The 18,302-nt window shown below is 41.0% G+C and overlaps 2 long non-coding RNA genes across 4 annotated transcripts; both read left to right on the top strand.

The window, feature by feature from the left end:
* Positions 1–963: 963 nt before the first annotated feature.
* On the top strand, positions 964–2,631 carry LOC144459711 (uncharacterized). 2 transcript variants are annotated; one of them, XR_013488532.1, is made up of 4 exons: positions 964–1,100; positions 1,242–1,362; positions 1,728–1,781; positions 1,981–2,631. It is a non-coding gene; the product is annotated as an uncharacterized LOC144459711 (long non-coding RNA). The 2 variants fall into 2 exon arrangements; XR_013488533.1 differs by having other exon boundaries at positions 1,009–1,100; positions 1,247–1,362.
* A 13,601-nt stretch (positions 2,632–16,232) lies between these two features.
* Positions 16,233–17,900, top strand: LOC144459712 (uncharacterized). Of its 2 annotated transcripts, none has more exons than XR_013488534.1 (4): positions 16,233–16,369; positions 16,511–16,631; positions 16,997–17,050; positions 17,250–17,900. It is a non-coding gene; the product is annotated as an uncharacterized LOC144459712 (long non-coding RNA). The 2 variants fall into 2 exon arrangements; XR_013488535.1 differs by having other exon boundaries at positions 16,284–16,369; positions 16,516–16,631.
* Positions 17,901–18,302: the final 402 nt, after the last annotated feature.

The following is an 18,302-nucleotide window of genomic DNA, read 5'->3' as shown; positions in this document are numbered from 1 at the left end:
TCCTCCATTAATGCAAGTAGTGGCGAAATACCTCGATAACATCGTTAATGTGGTCTGTAGGATCTGTAGCGGTCGCCATTGTTGCTATCCTCACCAATTACCCACCGGCGTACAGCTTGACATCAGCGTGGCGCTAATTGGCTAATCGCTAGACCCCCGGCGTTCATTGGTCCGTCCATCGTTTGGACGAGATAAATCGCAAATTCATTGAAGTATGCCAGACCAGTAATGCAAGCCTACTGAGTTGAGTGGACAGGGTCTATGGTCTGGAACCAGGCAAATAAAGACGTGATCCTTGATTCAGACCCAGCACCCTAGTGCATTCATTGCAATAACGGGGGATTTTAACAACACTACTCTCTCCTCCCATCTGACTGGGTTTGTTCAGTATGCGGACTGTCCCACCAGGGAGAATAAGACACTAGATTTGTTTTATGGAGATGCCAAGGACGCCTACAGTGCCTCTGCCCTACCACACTATGGCAGATCAGATCATAATCTGGTCTCTCTTCAGCCTACATACAAACCCTGTTCAAAGTTGCCTGTTACCACCCGCTCAGTCAGGAAGAGGTCCTGTAACTATGACATGTCCACTGTCATGTTTCTGGTTTCCTATTGTTACACAAAATAACAATGTTTGTATGAAATATTTTGTACAGTTTGCAGTGATCTGTTGTCTAGGAGTTGGCAGCAACATCAATGTTTGTATTTTCCTATAAAGTGAAACTGTCACATACTATTTCTGTGAAAGTAAAACCTTAGAGGGAATGTCAGGTACATACAAAGAATAACCTGTTCTGTATGTAGGAACACGCTCTGATCAACAAGTACAATTGCAAAAGACACCAGGAACATTTGATATGAAAGGTCAAGTGAGAACAACTGCATATTTCTCATGAAGTGAATCAGTTTCAGTTTTACATTTGTAATTTTCTGGACAACATAGTTTTGTATAGTACACACACACACACACACACACACACACACACACACACAGAGTTGAGATATGCAGTGGGCGAGATGCCACCAGGAGTATATATGGCATGGTGTGGTGTCATCCCATCATTTTTACAGCAGCTCTCCTTTAATCTACATCACAGGTAAGATCAGAAACTTTAACTCACTGTGGTTTATGCTGTAGACTTTTCTGCTTGCTGTAGACTTAAAATATTACAATGACACACATTTAAAATTGTGTTTAATTCTTCATTTAATGTTTATGTTGTATAATTATCATTTAGAACAGCGATGGCAGCAGCAGCCGTGCCAAGAAGCAGAGGAGTGGCTGGTGGCCTGTACTTCCTCTTCACTCTGATGTGTCTGGTTTGCCTCGCAAGTTCACTGATCGACAAGGACGAACTGGTGAATAACTTGTTGCTTAACCTTTGGTAGACAATTGGTAGAATCATTTGGTATAAAAGATTTCCACACACTTTCATCTATGTAATGTAAGTGTGCGGAAATCTTTTCGGCCAGTTTGGACTTACTGATGTTTCCGGCACCTTGCCAAAATTAAGCTGGGTGGTGCGGTGGTTGTCCTACATTGTCTCTACTGACATTTTTAACATTTATTTGTAAGTACACAGTCATTGTGAGTCATCACAGGAAAATTTACTGTTGAAATTTTCTTTTTTTAATCTGCAGTCGTCTGCGCTAATGTGTGCTATACTGGTGTTGTTTATGCCCTCATATCTAACTGCATGTTGATTCTCACGCTGGATTTGCAGGCGGATATCAAGGAGAGGAATCAGATAAATCAACAGATTCTGGAAAAATTGAAGGTGAGTCAGTCAGTTTCATGTTCTTCTTTAAATGCTCACATAAATCTGCATTGGAGTAACTTCAGTGGTAGAATATTCTGTCAGGGTGAGAGAGCTGTATTTCAGTCACAAGTGAATTCATGTACCACGGTGGACACAACATAGCACACTGTGTTGTTGCCATGTCATGAAGTGGTTTTGTTTTTCCCCATTACTGTAGGCACAAAAGGACATCTTTTTAGAGACCGTGAGTGAAAATATGAGGTGCATTTCCTCAGTGATGACATATCTGAAGGAAACAGGAGAAGAATCTCAAGACTTTCTGACACTGGTGAGAAACATGGAGAACCTCAAGACCTTTGTAGATGAGCAGAATAAGAAGTGGGATGCAGAAATAGAGAAAACTGAATGGGAACTGAAAACTATGGGGAAAATAATCAAAGTCCTGGAGACATATCATGCTGAACTGTAACTTCCATGTCAATCAGTGCCTATTGTAGAGACAAATTTATCATTACCATATATGGACATGTAATATCCTGTTGTTTAGAGAGTATTCTGCTTTCCTTTTGTGTGCAAGTTTTCACTTCACTGTGTACTGTCATGGAAAACTACTGTATAACCTTTAACTTTATGTAACCTGTGCTCTGTAGTGGAATACTCCATTTACTGCCTACATGACTGTTCTCATGTAATCCAAAAACATGTAGAACTGGTTCCAGTTGGTTGCCATCTTTGCAACTCCATACCGTCATTTAATCAGTTTCTAACTGACTTTCTTATGTGCCGCTGTTGAAACACTCTGCAGACTGTATGTCACTCTGTATGATTGTCTGACCCTCTGCACAAAGCAATAAACAACTGAAAGACATCTCTGGTGTCTCAAATGCTTTCTTTCAGATTTCACACATTAAAATGTCCACCACAGTACTTGAACACATTTTATCTGTGTATGAGAGGCTTGCTTTATTCCTGCTCTCACAAAAGTTATCAGTAAGCTGAAGGCCTCCCTAGTCTCCCTCTTCCCAGTTTTATCTTCATTATTTGACTGCATCTGTAGTTCTTTGTAACACATACGAAGGACACACCAAGTGTCGGAGGTCTGACCTTTCAGCTGAGATAAGATTTAAGGCCCGTCTCAATACCTGCCCTTAGCCTTATCCCTTGGCCCTACCCCTAGATTTGTGCGTTCCCGCGAGGGGTAGGGGTGCCCCAATTCCTTTTTGTGTGTAGGGGTAGGGGACATAATGAGGGGTAGTGGGTATGAAACTAGCCCTTCGGAGCGAGGGATTTCACACGCTGAATTGCCAGCGAGGGGTAGACATCGCCATGGCTACCACCGAGCAAGAGATAGGGAAAAAAGTTCATATATGTACATATAATTTTGCAAATAAACATGGAACTTTTAAACATTTTCGAATAACTGTGTATTTGTGTAGAGAACGGTATGACAATTTTTTTATTGCTATTCACAATGTCTAGATCGGAGCTGACAGAAAGCTAGCCAGCTAGCTAACGTTAGCGTCGTCAGGTTGCTTGTTAGCTAGCTAGCTAGCTGGCTCGCACTATCCGTCATCTATCATCTGTCCTGTTCTGCAAAATTGTTGGATTTTTCACATTACAATAACACGCCAGCTAGTATAACTATGCTGCCTTGTAGTGTTAGCTGGTTAGCTAGCTAGCTAGCTAGCAGAAGTCCCATGTCATACATATCATTTCGTCGTCTGTCGTTCATCAAACGAAGCATGATGAATACAACAAACGCGATCGGTAGGATGAACTCAGCTGGAGACTCCATTGTAGATGCCGGTTGGAAATGTAGATGGCTCACGGCTTCCTGTTTAAAATAGTTACGCATGCGTGAACGTAACCGACGTGGTGACTTAATGAGTGGTGTCCCAATTCCTTGGAAAGATTTCAACCCCTACCCCTCGGTGCTTCATTTTGAGGGCCAAGGGGTAGTGGGCAATGGCTGGGGGTAGTGGACAAGGGCTAAGGGGTAGTGGACAAGGGGGCGTACTGGGATTGGGCCTTACTCTGTTGTAACTCTTATTATTCTGTTTTATCACTTTATTAAATAACACAAAAGACAACTTGTTTGTTTCACTCTTTCTTTGTTCACATCTGCCACCGGACCTCTATCTCTGATGTTGCGTTGCGTTATGTTTCTCTTTGTTATTGTGCAACTTCATTTTGATTAAATTAAATAACTTTTAACCTTTTGACATAAATTAGGATACAAATAAATTAGGATTTTGTTTTTGTTTTGTTGTTTTGTGCTTTATTTTCCCAGTTTCCTTGCAATGACAGAAATGTAGTACAACTACAATGCTCACTCTAAATTCTGACATATATTACTTGGTGATTATTAAAATATGCAATACTTTTGGGAAAGTGTTCCTGGAATGTTAAGAAATGATCAAATTCAAATATTGCACATGAAATTCATCATAGGTGGGCTACAAAAATACATTTAGTACATGGGAATAATTGATTTTGAAGCCTTCTTCCTTTACACTCCAAAAACATGAAGCCTGAGTTCTACTACAAATATTTTAAGACAAAAGCAGGCTGGTATGTTGGCCTCTCTGTTGCTTCAGAATCAGACTAGATTTTTTAAAATACATACAGTACAGGCCAAAAGTTTGGACACACCTTCTCATTCAATGCGTTTTCTTTATTTTCATGACTATTTACATTGTAGATTCTCACTGAAGGCATCAAAACTATGAATGAACACATGTGGAGTTATGTACTTAACAAACAAAGGTGAAATAACTGAAAACATGTTTTATATTCTAGTTTCTTCAAAATAGCCACCCTTTGCTCTGATTACTGCTTTGCACACTCTTGGCATTCTCTCCATGAGCTTCAAGAGGTAGTCACCTGAAATGGTTTCCACTTCACAGGTGTGCCTTATCAGGGTTAATTAGTGGAATTTCTTGCTTTATCAATGGGGTTGGGACCATCAGTTGTGTTGTGCAGAAGTCAGGTTAATACACAGCCGACAGCCCTATTGGACAACTGTTAAAATTCATATTATGGCAAGAACCAATCAGCTAACTAAAGAAAAACAAGTGGCCATCATTACTTTAAGAAATGAAGGTCAGTCAGTCCGGAAAATTGCAAAAACTTTAAATGTGTCCCCAAGTGGAGTCGCAAAAACCATCAAGCGCTACAACGAAACTGGCACACATGAGGACCGACCCAGGAAAGGAAGACCAAGAGTCACCTCTGCTTCTGGGGATAAGTTCATCCGAGTCACCAGCCTCAGAAATCGCAAGTTAACAGCAGCTCAGATCAGAGACCAGATGAATGCCACACAGAGTTCTAGCAGCAGACCCATCTCTAGAACAACTGTTAAGAGGAGACTGCGCCAATCAGGCCTTCATGGTCAAATAGCTGCTAGGAAACCACTGCTAAGGAGAGGCAACAAGCAGAAGAGATTTGTTTGGGCCAAGAAACACAAGGAATGGACATTAGACCAGTGGAAATCTGTGCTTTGGTCTGATGAGTCCAAATTTGAGATCTTTGGTTCCAACCGCCGTGTCTTTGTGAGACGCAGAAAAGGTGAACGGATGGATTCCACATGCCTGGTTCCCACTGTGAAGCATGGAGGAGGAGGTGTGATGGGGTGGGGGTGTTTTGCTGGTGACACTGTTGGGGATTTATTCAAAATTGAAGGCACACTGAACCAGCATGGCTACCACAGCATCCTGCAGCGACATGCCATCCCATCCGGTTTGCGTTTAGTTGGACGATCATTTATTTTTCAACAGGACAATGACCCCAAACACACCTCCAGGCTGTGTAAGGGCTATTTGACCAAGAAGGAGAGTGATGGAGTGCTGCGGCAGATGACCTGGCCTCCACAGTCACCGGACCTGAACCCAATGGAGATGGTTTGGGGTGAGCTGGACCGCAGAGTGAAGGCAAAGGGGCCAACAAGTGCTAAACACCTCTGGGAACTCCTTCAAGACTGTTGGAAAACCATTTCAGGTGACTACCTCTTGAAGCTCATGGAGAGAATGCCAAGAGTGTGCAAAGCAGTAATCAGAGCAAAGGGTGGCTATTTTGAAGAAACTAGAATATAAAACATGTTTTCAGTTATTTCACCTTTTTTTGTTAAGTACATAACTCCACATGTGTTCATTCATAGTTTTGATGCCTTCAGTGAGAATCTACAATGTAAATAGTCATGAAAATAAAGAAAACGCATTGAATGAGAAGGTGTGTCCAAACTTTTGGCCTGTACTGTAGCTCCTGTGGACATCATAGATTGGATGATGATGATTTATGGGATTAAATGGTCAAGATTTACCTGCAACATAGGGCCAGATCTGACAGTCGTTGCAGTGGTGGGTGTGTTTGGTTTACTGACATCAAGAATTCTGGGGAACAACCAGCTCGTGAGAGGACAGACAGTATACAAGAAAGTGAAACTATCAACATATAGAACAAGTAGAACAACTGACAAGTGCCAGTTTCTCATGAAGTGAAAGAATAAGGCAGAGGATGGGTTAGTTAAAAGACTATGTGTAAGGAAAGCATTTAACTCATCAGTGTTGCCCTGGTAAATACAGAAAATGTCATCATAATGTCATCAATATAACAGTACCATTTCAATGTTAAATTCAAGTGGCTGTTCTGTCTGGATTGCAAAATTACAGCCTTCTCAAAGAAATCTGTGTAAAGATTTGCATAATTTGGGGCACGGATAGAACTCTTACTCGTGCGAAAGCCTGAAGATTGAAGTCATCATCATCATCATCATTAGAAATCTTATTTATAAAGTCTGTAATATTAAGTCGCTACAAAAGGTTTTATATAAAAGTCTATCAATTCCGACAAGGGAGACAACAAGAGTCCGTCTGAGTCGCCATGACATGACCTGGTGGGTTCACTAGTGACTTGTGTATTTTAGGAAGGCTATAAAATTCAGGTTGAACAGAATGTTGGCTGTAATTGTCAAATTCAGATATGGAGATCCAATCCTTATGTTAAGCATCTTCTAAGTAGGAAAGCACAGTTTTGTGGAGCGAGTCATTCAGGTCAGACTTCAGTTTCTTGCAGAATTTTTCATCAGATTGCTGGGAGAGGATTTCAGCTTTATATTTGTCTGCATCTTGACACAAATGGTTCCTCCCTTCACAGCAGGTTTAGTTACCACAACTCTGGAATTCATGTGCTCTGTCAATGCTGTCCCTTCTTTGCTAGATAAGCTCTGAGAGACATGGAGAGATTGAAAAGTAGTTTTCATAATGTCATGTTCAACTATACAACAAAAGGTATTCATAGAAGCAGCAGACACACTGGGGCTAAACCTGCTCTTATAGAGGAAGGAGGAGTTCTAGTTGCAGCCTCGTCGTTATGCAAAAAGGTTTCAGTTTTATCTGTTAAAGCATTTAAATAAATCTACTTTTGAGCCAAAAGTATTATAGTCTTGGACAAAAGACAGACCCGCAGACAAGAGATCAACTACAACCTAAAGAGTTAACTACAACATAAGGTAAGAGGACAGGAGCTGACAGTCTTTGCAGTTGTGGGTGTTTGGTTTACTGAAATTATTGTAAAAGCTGAAACTCTGAGAGTTAAATGTTCTTTCAGACTTGTGCAAAAATGTTTTTAACAAAAAAGAAATGGTGGGTGCCCATTTCATTTTGTCAAGCCTCTTTCATGGTGTAAGAAGTTTCATTTTTGTTATAATCACATACTGACACCTGGTGTTCATAGTAAAGAATGCAGTTTCCTGAAAACAGCAAAAGCCAAAAACTCAGTGATGGTAATAAGATGGTAATACTGGAGAGTAAAAGCCTGTGAATTAGGAAGTATACAAGCACTGTTACGCCACATAAATTAAATATCCAGACACCTCTTCTCAAATCAACAGCAGAATAAAAACAGCCTCAGGGCAACATTATCTCCACCACAGCAGCTGCAGCCACAAACACACACATTAAAGCAAAAGGAAAAACTGCTCAGTTTGTACACATCCTGTAGTGCGTGCCGTGCACCCACACACACATGCAAAACAGGGGGGTATTCCATCAGCGTAGCTAAGAATATCCATACTAAGGTGTAATCTTGAAGTCTGACTAAACGCCAACTACCAATCTAGCTCCCACCCGTTCCATCAAGTGAAATCAGCTGGCTCCAATTGACACTTCTTCTTCTTCTTCTTCTTCTTCTTTTTCTTCTTCTTCTTCTTCTTCTTCTTCTGATGTGATCAGGTGCATTACCGCCATCTACCGGAGTGGAGTGTGGAACAGGAGCATGGCAGTCAAAACAAAACCACAAAAAAAAAAAGGCAAAGAGAAATACAAAATTCTATATCCTCTCCATTAATCCAGTGTCCCTTAGATATTTCATTAGATGCTTAGATGTTTTGCCCTCTGCTTCTGCTCCAATGAGGTCTCCTATGTTGACTTTAAGCTTAGCTTTTCCTAGTGTTGCGGTTAGTTTCTTCCTCTCCTCCAAATAACCCCTGCACTCAAGCAACACATGTTGCACAGTTTCTGGACAACCACAGTTTGCACAGAGACCAGTTGAGTGTCTCCCTATCCTCCACAATGACTGATTAAGCCCAGTGTGCCCTATCCTTAGACGGGTGATGACTGTGTCCTCTTTCCGGCTCCTGCTCAGCCTTCTTCCCAAACCAACATGTTTTTGGGTGTTGAACAAATGCCTCCCAGTTTCATTCAGTTCCCAGTACTCCTGCCATATTTTGTGCATCTGTTTTTTGATAAATGTTTTGCCCTCAGCTTTACTCAAAGGAACTTCCATATTGACTGCCGTTGATTTAAGTGCTTGTTTTGCCAAAATATCTGCATCCTCGTTCCCCTCTACTCCTGCATGAGCAGGAACCAAACAAAGCAGACGGACATGTCCTTACTGAACATTCTGTAAATGAAATGATGAATTTCAAAAACCAGATTTAGCCTGCAGGACTTAACAGATTCGATACTAGTGAGTGCTGCCCAGCTATCTGAAGCAGTGACTGCTTTTCTAATGTTGTTCTCCTCTATTCACTGCAACGCTATCATAATAGCTAGGAGCTCAACTCTATACACTGAAAGATGATCAGGAGTTCTTTTTTTAATGGCTATTTTCAGGGGCGATTCTAGGATCAGAGGTTTAGGGGTGCTGAGCACCAAGAGAGCTGCCCGGCCAGGCAAGATAAATTTCACTGTTTTGTACATTTTAACGCAATTTCATTCTCACATTTGTGAAAGAAAAGCACAACACTTTTTGGGAAAGATTGTGATTAAACCATCAAATCTGATAAAGGTTATTTAAGTGCTGAGTCACAGCAAAAGAGGAATGGATTGTAATCATAAAAGAAACATATCGTAACCCTAATTTCTGGGGGAAGACAACTCCTTTTGATACAGCAGCTCCTCAACATACACATAAACAGTATGTATGTTTCTGGAGTAAACCAGCCCCCTATAGTGAGTACCAAAAATACAAATAAGAATATTAATAAATAAAGTCCTCTCTCTGCTCCTCTCTCTCTCTTTGTACTGTCAACCAAAAGGCAAATAACCAAACAATGCATTTTATATCTAATAAGAGATATAAACTGATACATTGATCTAACTTACAACATCATTCTAGATAGACAGACCATTTACACTCCTACCTGAACCTGGCTCTTTTTTTTTTTTTTTAACAATCTTATATCCATGATGAGGCTGTCTGTCTGTCTGTACACACACATACACACGCACGCACGCACGCACGCACACACACAATAGGAGTTATAATGTTAATGGGCATCCAGTCAGTTAGCTAGTCAGTAGCACCTTGGCTTTAATATTAATACATGCACATGTGAGCCCAAGGCCAAAACACACCGGCGGCGTCATATGACGGCGGCGTCACTGACGCGAGTCAAGTACCGCACCCAACACACACAAAAAGCGTCGCGCTGCCGGAGCTGGGAAGTACAAAATAGCGCTTTTTCAAGGGCGGCGATGCTGGAAAAATAGGACAATAGCGTAAAGTGCCGCGGCACCGGTGGGGGTACTGTATTTTTGTTGTTAAAATATTACGTTTCAACCAAGTACTGTATGGTTTTGACACTTTTCTAGCTTGTTAAAAAAGGATATACAGTAAAATAAATAAATAAATAAAAATCTCTCAAATATTAGGGGTGCTGGGATTCAATTTAGGGGTGCTTCAGCACCCCCAAAAATGGGCTAGAAACGCCTATGGCTATTTTACATGTTGGAAAGTAGATGGCAGCTGCTGTCCTTCCTGTCTCAGGGTCTTTTGAGCCGTCAGTGAAAATCATAGTTTTATCATTAAAATGTTGTTCTGTGTACACATCTACAATCCTCTCAGCCTGTGTTAGCTTTGATTTCCTTTTAAGCTGTTGCTGGACATTCAAATCAACAGATGGAGTCACAAATAACCATGGAGCAATATCTGGATATGGGACTGTTGGGCTATACGCTATGTTGCACAGACCAAGGATCTCTGCTTTAGCATTTCCTACCCATCCGAAACTGAAACACCTACTTTCATTGTGTTCCCAACAATCCTCTAAGATTGCTCTAGCAGGGTGTGAGCTACAGTGTCCCTGAAGATTGACCCAATATGTTAGCATTATTGCAGTTCTTCTTATTCTTAATGGTTGTTCACCTATCTCCCCTTGCACGGCAGCCACTGGGGAGGTCCTAAAGGCTCCACTGCAGACCCTTAAAGCCTGTGCCTGCTCCACCTCCATTCTATTAAGGTGGCTGTCTGCTGCTGACATGTATGCTATACATCCGTAGTCAAATTCTGATCTCATGAATGCTTGATATACCTTTAACAGTGCTGTTCTGGTAGCTCCCCAGTCCCTTCCCGACAGACATCTTAAGAGGTTATTAACCTTCTTACATTTCTCCGTGACTTTGTTAATATGCTGGTTCCAGGTCAACTTTTCATCAAATAGCACCCCTGGGAATTTAACTACTTTGACCTGCTCATGTGTTTGACCATATAATTTTACAGTCACGTCTTTATGTCGTCTGGAAAAGCATATCACTTGTGTCTTTGCAGCAGACATCGTAAAGCCCCAGTTGTTCACCCACTGCCATAATTGCTGCCTGCAATTATGGACTTCCCTACATTTCTTTCAGCTTTTTCAAAGATGTCATTAATCATTATATTGAATAGCACTGGACTGCAAACACTGCCTTGTGGGGTTCCATTTTCAACTTCATATAACTTTGAGTACTCTGTACCCACCTTGACCTCTATTATCCTGTCTAATAAGAAGTCCATCACCCAGTTATAGAGCCTACCACCCACACCTAACTTACTTAACTTGATCAGTTGTCCCTACTTCCACAACATGTCTTGTGCTTTTTCAACATCAAAAAAGACAGCTATCACCATCTCCCCATTTGTTTGAGCTTTTTTGATTTCTGACTCCAGGCATGATATTGAATCCATGGTGCTCCTCCCTTTACGAAACCCACTTTGATATGGTGAATATAAATTTTTACTTTCAAGACAGAAAGTTAGTCTGTCTGTCACCATACGCTCCATAGTTGTCCCTAACTGTGATGTGAGTGCTATTGGTCTGTAACTTGATGGGTCCAATGGATCTTTCCCAGGCTTTACTATTGGCACTAGGGATGTAACGATATGGAAAATTTGATATCTCGATTATAGTGACCAAATTATCACGGTAAACGATAATATTGCAATATTTTTTTAAGCGCTGTAAAATGTCCAAAAAATAGATACACTGAAATAACCTCACTAAATCTTGTAACTTCCTTATCATACTAAAACGTTAACAGCCAAAATCTTATATTTAAATGAAACTTTCACATTAAAGGGGCAAGGGATTGGCACGGCAACAGAAAATTTTATTTTAAATTAACAAAATATGTAAACACATTGCAGGAGCAAAGCTTATTTGTCTGGTGCATTTTAACAGTCAGCAAAATATGTTAATAATTTATATATTATTTATTTCTTAGCATGAGAGGAAAAATATATCTAAAACAAAACAATGCAAGAGTAGAACAAAAGACATACAATATATAGAATAGATATCACAAATGTGCAGGAGAAACCAAAAAGGGGGCAATGGTCATCATTACACAGAATAATTCACACATTAGAAGTGTGCATGCGAGTCAGAGGATTACCTGTATGAGAAAAGGAGTGCATGCTCTCGGTCAAAGGTTAACACGGCAGCGTTTTATGTTGTTTCCTTGAGCTGGCCGTCTATATCGATTCTAGCTCGCCATACAATCATAGTTGATCTCAGTTAGCGTTACATTACGTCGGTTTATATTCTGTCGGCTCCACTCAGTGTTTTCAGCTCCGTTTCGTTTTGAAACACTTAACGTTAGCAACATAGCTGCTAATACGGCTATTAGCTGCTCAGCTAGTGTCTTAAACGAAAACGGAAAACTGAGTGCCGCTATTACCACCTTCCGCCATGTTTTCATTCTTCGTGTTTACACATGCTACGCATTCACGCAGCGAATGCATCGCGAGACTTGAATGAGGCTGTTACATATCCTGATAATCCACCGCAATAATGCAATTAATTTAAACATAAACGGTAATTCTTACCGTGTAAAAATTAACTGAAATTTACCGTAATGTTGGTAATCGTTACATCCCTAATTGGCACTATGCTTGATTGTTTCCATGCTACTGGTATTTTGCCAGTTTGCCAGACCCTGTTGAATAGTCTTAAGACTACTTTAAGCCCACTATCTTCCATGTGGGCTAGCACACTATAACAGATACTATCCTTTCCTGGAGATGATTGCTGTGCCTTTAAGAGTGCCATCCTTAACTCAAATAAATTAAAGGGTACATCTAAATCATCTGTTGTGGTGATTCTCTGTACATTCACAAAAAAATTCACTTTTATCCCTATTAGCCTACGGACCGCTGTTTTATTGCCACTAATTAATACTGGAATTGTATAAAGTCTCTTGATTCTGCTCATTCGTCTAAGCATCCCCCATGGACCAGCGGAAAGTTTGTTTCAAAACTGTGTGTGTGTAAAAAGCAAATCCACACGCGTAGAGCTGAGATCCACAAATGTTTTTTTGATTCACAAATAAAAACTGAGTTCACAAATGCCTGTTTGAAAGTTGTAAATGTTAGGAAGATACTCACAAATGCTTTTCATTTACTTGCAAATTAATTTAATGTATTCACAGATTTATTTTTTTTTTCATTTTTGGAATGTGTTTGTCCATTTGCAGATCCATTTTATACTTACAAAATATTTTTGTGAGTTTACAAATCTTTTTTTGTATAATTCAAGCCTCACCTGTTAAGCCTCAACTCATACACGCGCCCAGGGAAAATAAAAAGCCCACACTAGTCAAGTGCCGAAAATGTTGCAAAATGTCAAAAAGCAAAGGAAAGGAGCAAGCAGAGGCTTTTTCTAGGCCCTCTGAACAATGTGGGCCTCCTCATCAACAGGATCCTCGATGAAGGGGCATGCCATTATTTCCTAATTTACTCTCTCTTGCTCTGTCTCTGTGTCTCTCTGGGCGTGTCCCTCTCCTTCTCTGGCCGCTGACAGTTGACCTTAATTGGCTGTGAATTTGCTAGCCAAGTGGAAACACAATGGGGTGGGGATGGCAGGGCAATCACATATTCATGTACCAGCTTTACTGTTGTAAGTGGGGGCGGCATGGTGGTGTGGTGGTTAGCACTGTCGCCTCACAGCAAGAGGGTTGCCGGTTCGATCCCGGGCATGGGAGCCCTTCTGTGCGGAGTTTGCATGTTCTCCCCGTGTCAGCATGGGTTCTCTCCGGGCACTCCGGCTTCCTCCCACGGTCCAAAGACATGCAGATTGGGGACTAGGTTAATTGATAACTCTAAATTGTCCGTAGGTGTGAATGTGAGCGTGAATGGTTGTTTGTCTCTATGTGTCAGCCCTGTGATAGTCTGGCGACCTGTCCAGGGTGTACCCTGCCTCTCGCCCGATGTCAGCTGGGATAGGCTCCAGCCCCCCCACGACCCTCAAGAGGATGAAGCAGTTAGAAGATGAATGAATGAACGAATGTTGTAAGTGGGTTTTTTTTAAATTATCTTATTTTTATTACAATTTAATTTGTTTTTTAATAGTTAATGTTTTTTTGATTAATTATGTTATATATTTTATGATCTACATATTATTTTATCATTACATGACAGCTGTGAGTGTGTAAAGCACTGGCAGAACTGTCTTAGGTGTTTGTTCTTGTCTATTGAACATCTTTTGATCATAGATGGAGCTAATCCTCACCTTAATCCTGCTACGGACCAGGATTGCCCAGCAGCATAAATTACCATGGTCACTAGGCTGGGATTCAGGTTAACCACCTTGATGGAACGGAGTTGTGGCTCAGGTTGATGGAACGGAAACCGGAGTTTAGCTCGATGTATCAGGCTTAGCCAGAACCATGGTTTCCATTGTTACTGATGTGAGGCTAATCTTAGCCACTTTGATGGAACAGAGCTCTGACTCACATTAGCCAGACTTGACCATTTAAGCCTGGATTTGCCTTTAGCCTGCTTGATGGAATACCCGCCAGGAGTTGATGTTTTCATGTGGAGAGTGCAAGAGTTCAGTGAGCATGTTGTTGAACTCACCTGTGTGAACATCATTCAGAGTCTTCAGCAGTCTGAAGTCCTCTACAATCTGCTCTAGGTTCAACTTCTCTGCTCGTTCATACATGATATAACCAGTCCACCCAACAGGCAGTTAACATGTTGATCCAACAACACGAAAAATACAAAACAATTGGAAAAAAGTAAACTCTGGGACAAAAGGCTAGAGAGGTAAAGACAAAGCACAAGAGGGAGCAGGGTGATTAAACACATGTGTAACTGAAAAACTCATTGACACACAGGTGTGGTGGAAACCAGGTGGGAAAACACACAAAGACAGGAAGTCAAGCAAACACATGAGGAGAAAATAACAAAATAGAAAACTATAAACATAATTAACTGAATGCAACTGAGAAAAACTAAAACCTCAAACCTAGAAAATAAAATCCTCATTGAACATGTAAAAACAAAGACAAACCACTAATACAACCAACTTAAAACAAAGCTAAACACAGTCTGTGTCTGCTGGTGATGCAATATCCAAGGTCACTTACAGAAGCGTGCTCACCGGGTGGTGCATTAAATTACTAATCAATGAAGGTAGATGCAACTTTTTTTTTAAAAAAAAAAAAAACTATGACGAGGTACACAAAGGCTAACCACAACACATAAAGATGTAGCCTGAGTGTCAGAGTGAAGCTCCCAGAACCTTCAGTCTGACATTGCCTCCATTGAAGGCGATTTACAAGGGGGAGGGAATTTGATTTTTCCCTAACCAATCAGTAGAGATCAACGACTCACCCAGAATCTGACGTCATTAGTATCCATGTCTCTGGGGTGCCGAAAACAAGCGAGCATTGCCCGTTTAAAATGTCTCCGTCGTCGTGCACGCCCAGCTGCATCGCCGTTAAATCCAGTTTAGCAGCTTCCTTAATTTGGTCCTCCATTAATGCAAGTAGTGGCGAAATACCTCGATAACATCGTTAATGTGGTCTGTAGGATCTGTAGCGGTCGCCATTGTTGCTATCCTCACCAATTACCCACCGGCGTACAGCTTGACATCAGCGTGGCGCTAATTGGCTAATCGCTAGACCCCCGGCGTTCATTGGTCCGTCCATCGTTTGGACGAGATAAATCGCAAATTCATTGAAGTATGCCAGACCAGTAATGCAAGCCTACTGAGTTGAGTGGGCAGGGTCTATGGTCTGGAACCAGGCAAATAAAGACGTGATCCTTGATTCAGACCCAGCACCCTAGTGCATTCATTGCAATAACGGGGGATTTTAACAACACTACTCTCTCCTCCCATCTGACTGGGTTTGTTCAGTATGCGGACTGTCCCACCAGGGAGAATAAGACACTAGATTTGTTTTATGGAGATGCCAAGGACGCCTACAGTGCCTCTGCCCTACCACACTATGGCAGATCAGATCATAATCTGGTCTCTCTTCAGCCTACATACAAACCCTGTTCAAAGTTGCCTGTTACCACCCGCTCAGTCAGGAAGAGGTCCTGTAACTATGACATGTCCACTGTCATGTTTCTGGTTTCCTATTGTTACACAAAATAACAATGTTTGTATGAAATATTTTGTACAGTTTGCAGTGATCTGTTGTCTAGGAGTTGGCAGCAACATCAATGTTTGTATTTTCCTATAAAGTGAAACTGTCACATACTATTTCTGTGAAAGTAAAACCTTAGAGGGAATGTCAGGTACATACAAAGAATAACCTGTTCTGTATGTAGGAACACGCTCTGATCAACAAGTACAATTGCAAAAGACACCAGGAACATTTGATATGAAAGGTCAAGTGAGAACAACTGCATATTTCTCATGAAGTGAATCAGTTTCAGTTTTACATTTGTAATTTTCTGGACAACATAGTTTTGTATAGTACACACACACACACACACACACACACACACACACACACAGAGTTGAGATATGCAGTGGGCGAGATGCCACCAGGAGTATATATGGCATGGTGTGGTGTCATCCCATCATTTTTACAGCAGCTCTCCTTTAATCTACATCACAGGTAAGATCAGAAACTTTAACTCACTGTGGTTTATGCTGTAGACTTTTCTGCTTGCTGTAGACTTAAAATATTACAATGACACACATTTAAAATTGTGTTTAATTCTTCATTTAATGTTTATGTTGTATAATTATCATTTAGAACAGCGATGGCAGCAGCAGCCGTGCCAAGAAGCAGAGGAGTGGCTGGTGGCCTGTACTTCCTCTTCACTCTGATGTGTCTGGTTTGCCTCGCAAGTTCACTGATCGACAAGGACGAACTGGTGAATAACTTGTTGCTTAACCTTTGGTAGACAATTGGTAGAATCATTTGGTATAAAAGATTTCCACACACTTTCATCTATGTAATGTAAGTGTGCGGAAATCTTTTCGGCCAGTTTGGACTTACTGATGTTTCCGGCACCTTGCCAAAATTAAGCTGGGTGGTGCGGTGGTTGTCCTACATTGTCTCTACTGACATTTTTAACATTTATTTGTAAGTACACAGTCATTGTGAGTCATCACAGGAAAATTTACTGTTGAAATTTTCTTTTTTTAATCTGCAGTCGTCTGCGCTAATGTGTGCTATACTGGTGTTGTTTATGCCCTCATATCTAACTGCATGTTGATTCTCACGCTGGATTTGCAGGCGGATATCAAGGAGAGGAATCAGATAAATCAACAGATTCTGGAAAAATTGAAGGTGAGTCAGTCAGTTTCATGTTCTTCTTTAAATGCTCACATAAATCTGCATTGGAGTAACTTCAGTGGTAGAATATTCTGTCAGGGTGAGAGAGCTGTATTTCAGTCACAAGTGAATTCATGTACCACGGTGGACACAACATAGCACACTGTGTTGTTGCCATGTCATGAAGTGGTTTTGTTTTTCCCCATTACTGTAGGCACAAAAGGACATCTTTTTAGAGACCGTGAGTGAAAATATGAGGTGCATTTCCTCAGTGATGACATATCTGAAGGAAACAGGAGAAGAATCTCAAGACTTTCTGACACTGGTGAGAAACATGGAGAACCTCAAGACCTTTGTAGATGAGCAGAATAAGAAGTGGGATGCAGAAATAGAGAAAACTGAATGGGAACTGAAAACTATGGGGAAAATAATCAAAGTCCTGGAGACATATCATGCTGAACTGTAACTTCCATGTCAATCAGTGCCTATTGTAGAGACAAATTTATCATTACCATATATGGACATGTAATATCCTGTTGTTTAGAGAGTATTCTGCTTTCCTTTTGTGTGCAAGTTTTCACTTCACTGTGTACTGTCATGGAAAACTACTGTATAACCTTTAACTTTATGTAACCTGTGCTCTGTAGTGGAATACTCCATTTACTGCCTACATGACTGTTCTCATGTAATCCAAAAACATGTAGAACTGGTTCCAGTTGGTTGCCATCTTTGCAACTCCATACCGTCATTTAATCAGTTTCTAACTGACTTTCTTATGTGCCGCTGTTGAAACACTCTGCAGACTGTATGTCACTCTGTATGATTGTCTGACCCTCTGCACAAAGCAATAAACAACTGAAAGACATCTCTGGTGTCTCAAATGCTTTCTTTCAGATTTCACACATTAAAATGTCCACCACAGTACTTGAACACATTTTATCTGTGTATGAGAGGCTTGCTTTATTCCTGCTCTCACAAAAGTTATCAGTAAGCTGAAGGCCTCCCTAGTCTCCCTCTTCCCAGTTTTATCTTCATTATTTGACTGCATCTGTAGTTCTTTGTAACACATACGAAGGACACACCAAGTGTCGGAGGTCTGACCTTTCAGCTGAGATAAGATTTAAGGCCCGTCTCAATACCTGCCCTTAGCCTTATCCCTTGGCCCTACCCCTAGATTTGTGCGTTCCCGCGAGGGGTAGGGGTGCCCCAATTCCTTTTTGTGTGTAGGGGTAGGGGACATAATGAGGGGTAGTGGGTATGAAACTAG

The sequence above is a fragment of the Epinephelus lanceolatus genome, chromosome 22 (genome assembly GCF_041903045.1).
Source record: "Epinephelus lanceolatus isolate andai-2023 chromosome 22, ASM4190304v1, whole genome shotgun sequence".
NCBI lineage: Eukaryota > Metazoa > Chordata > Actinopteri > Perciformes > Serranidae > Epinephelus > Epinephelus lanceolatus.
The sequence above is the reverse complement of the archived record's forward strand: the minus strand, read 5'-3'. Positions and strand labels throughout refer to the sequence as shown.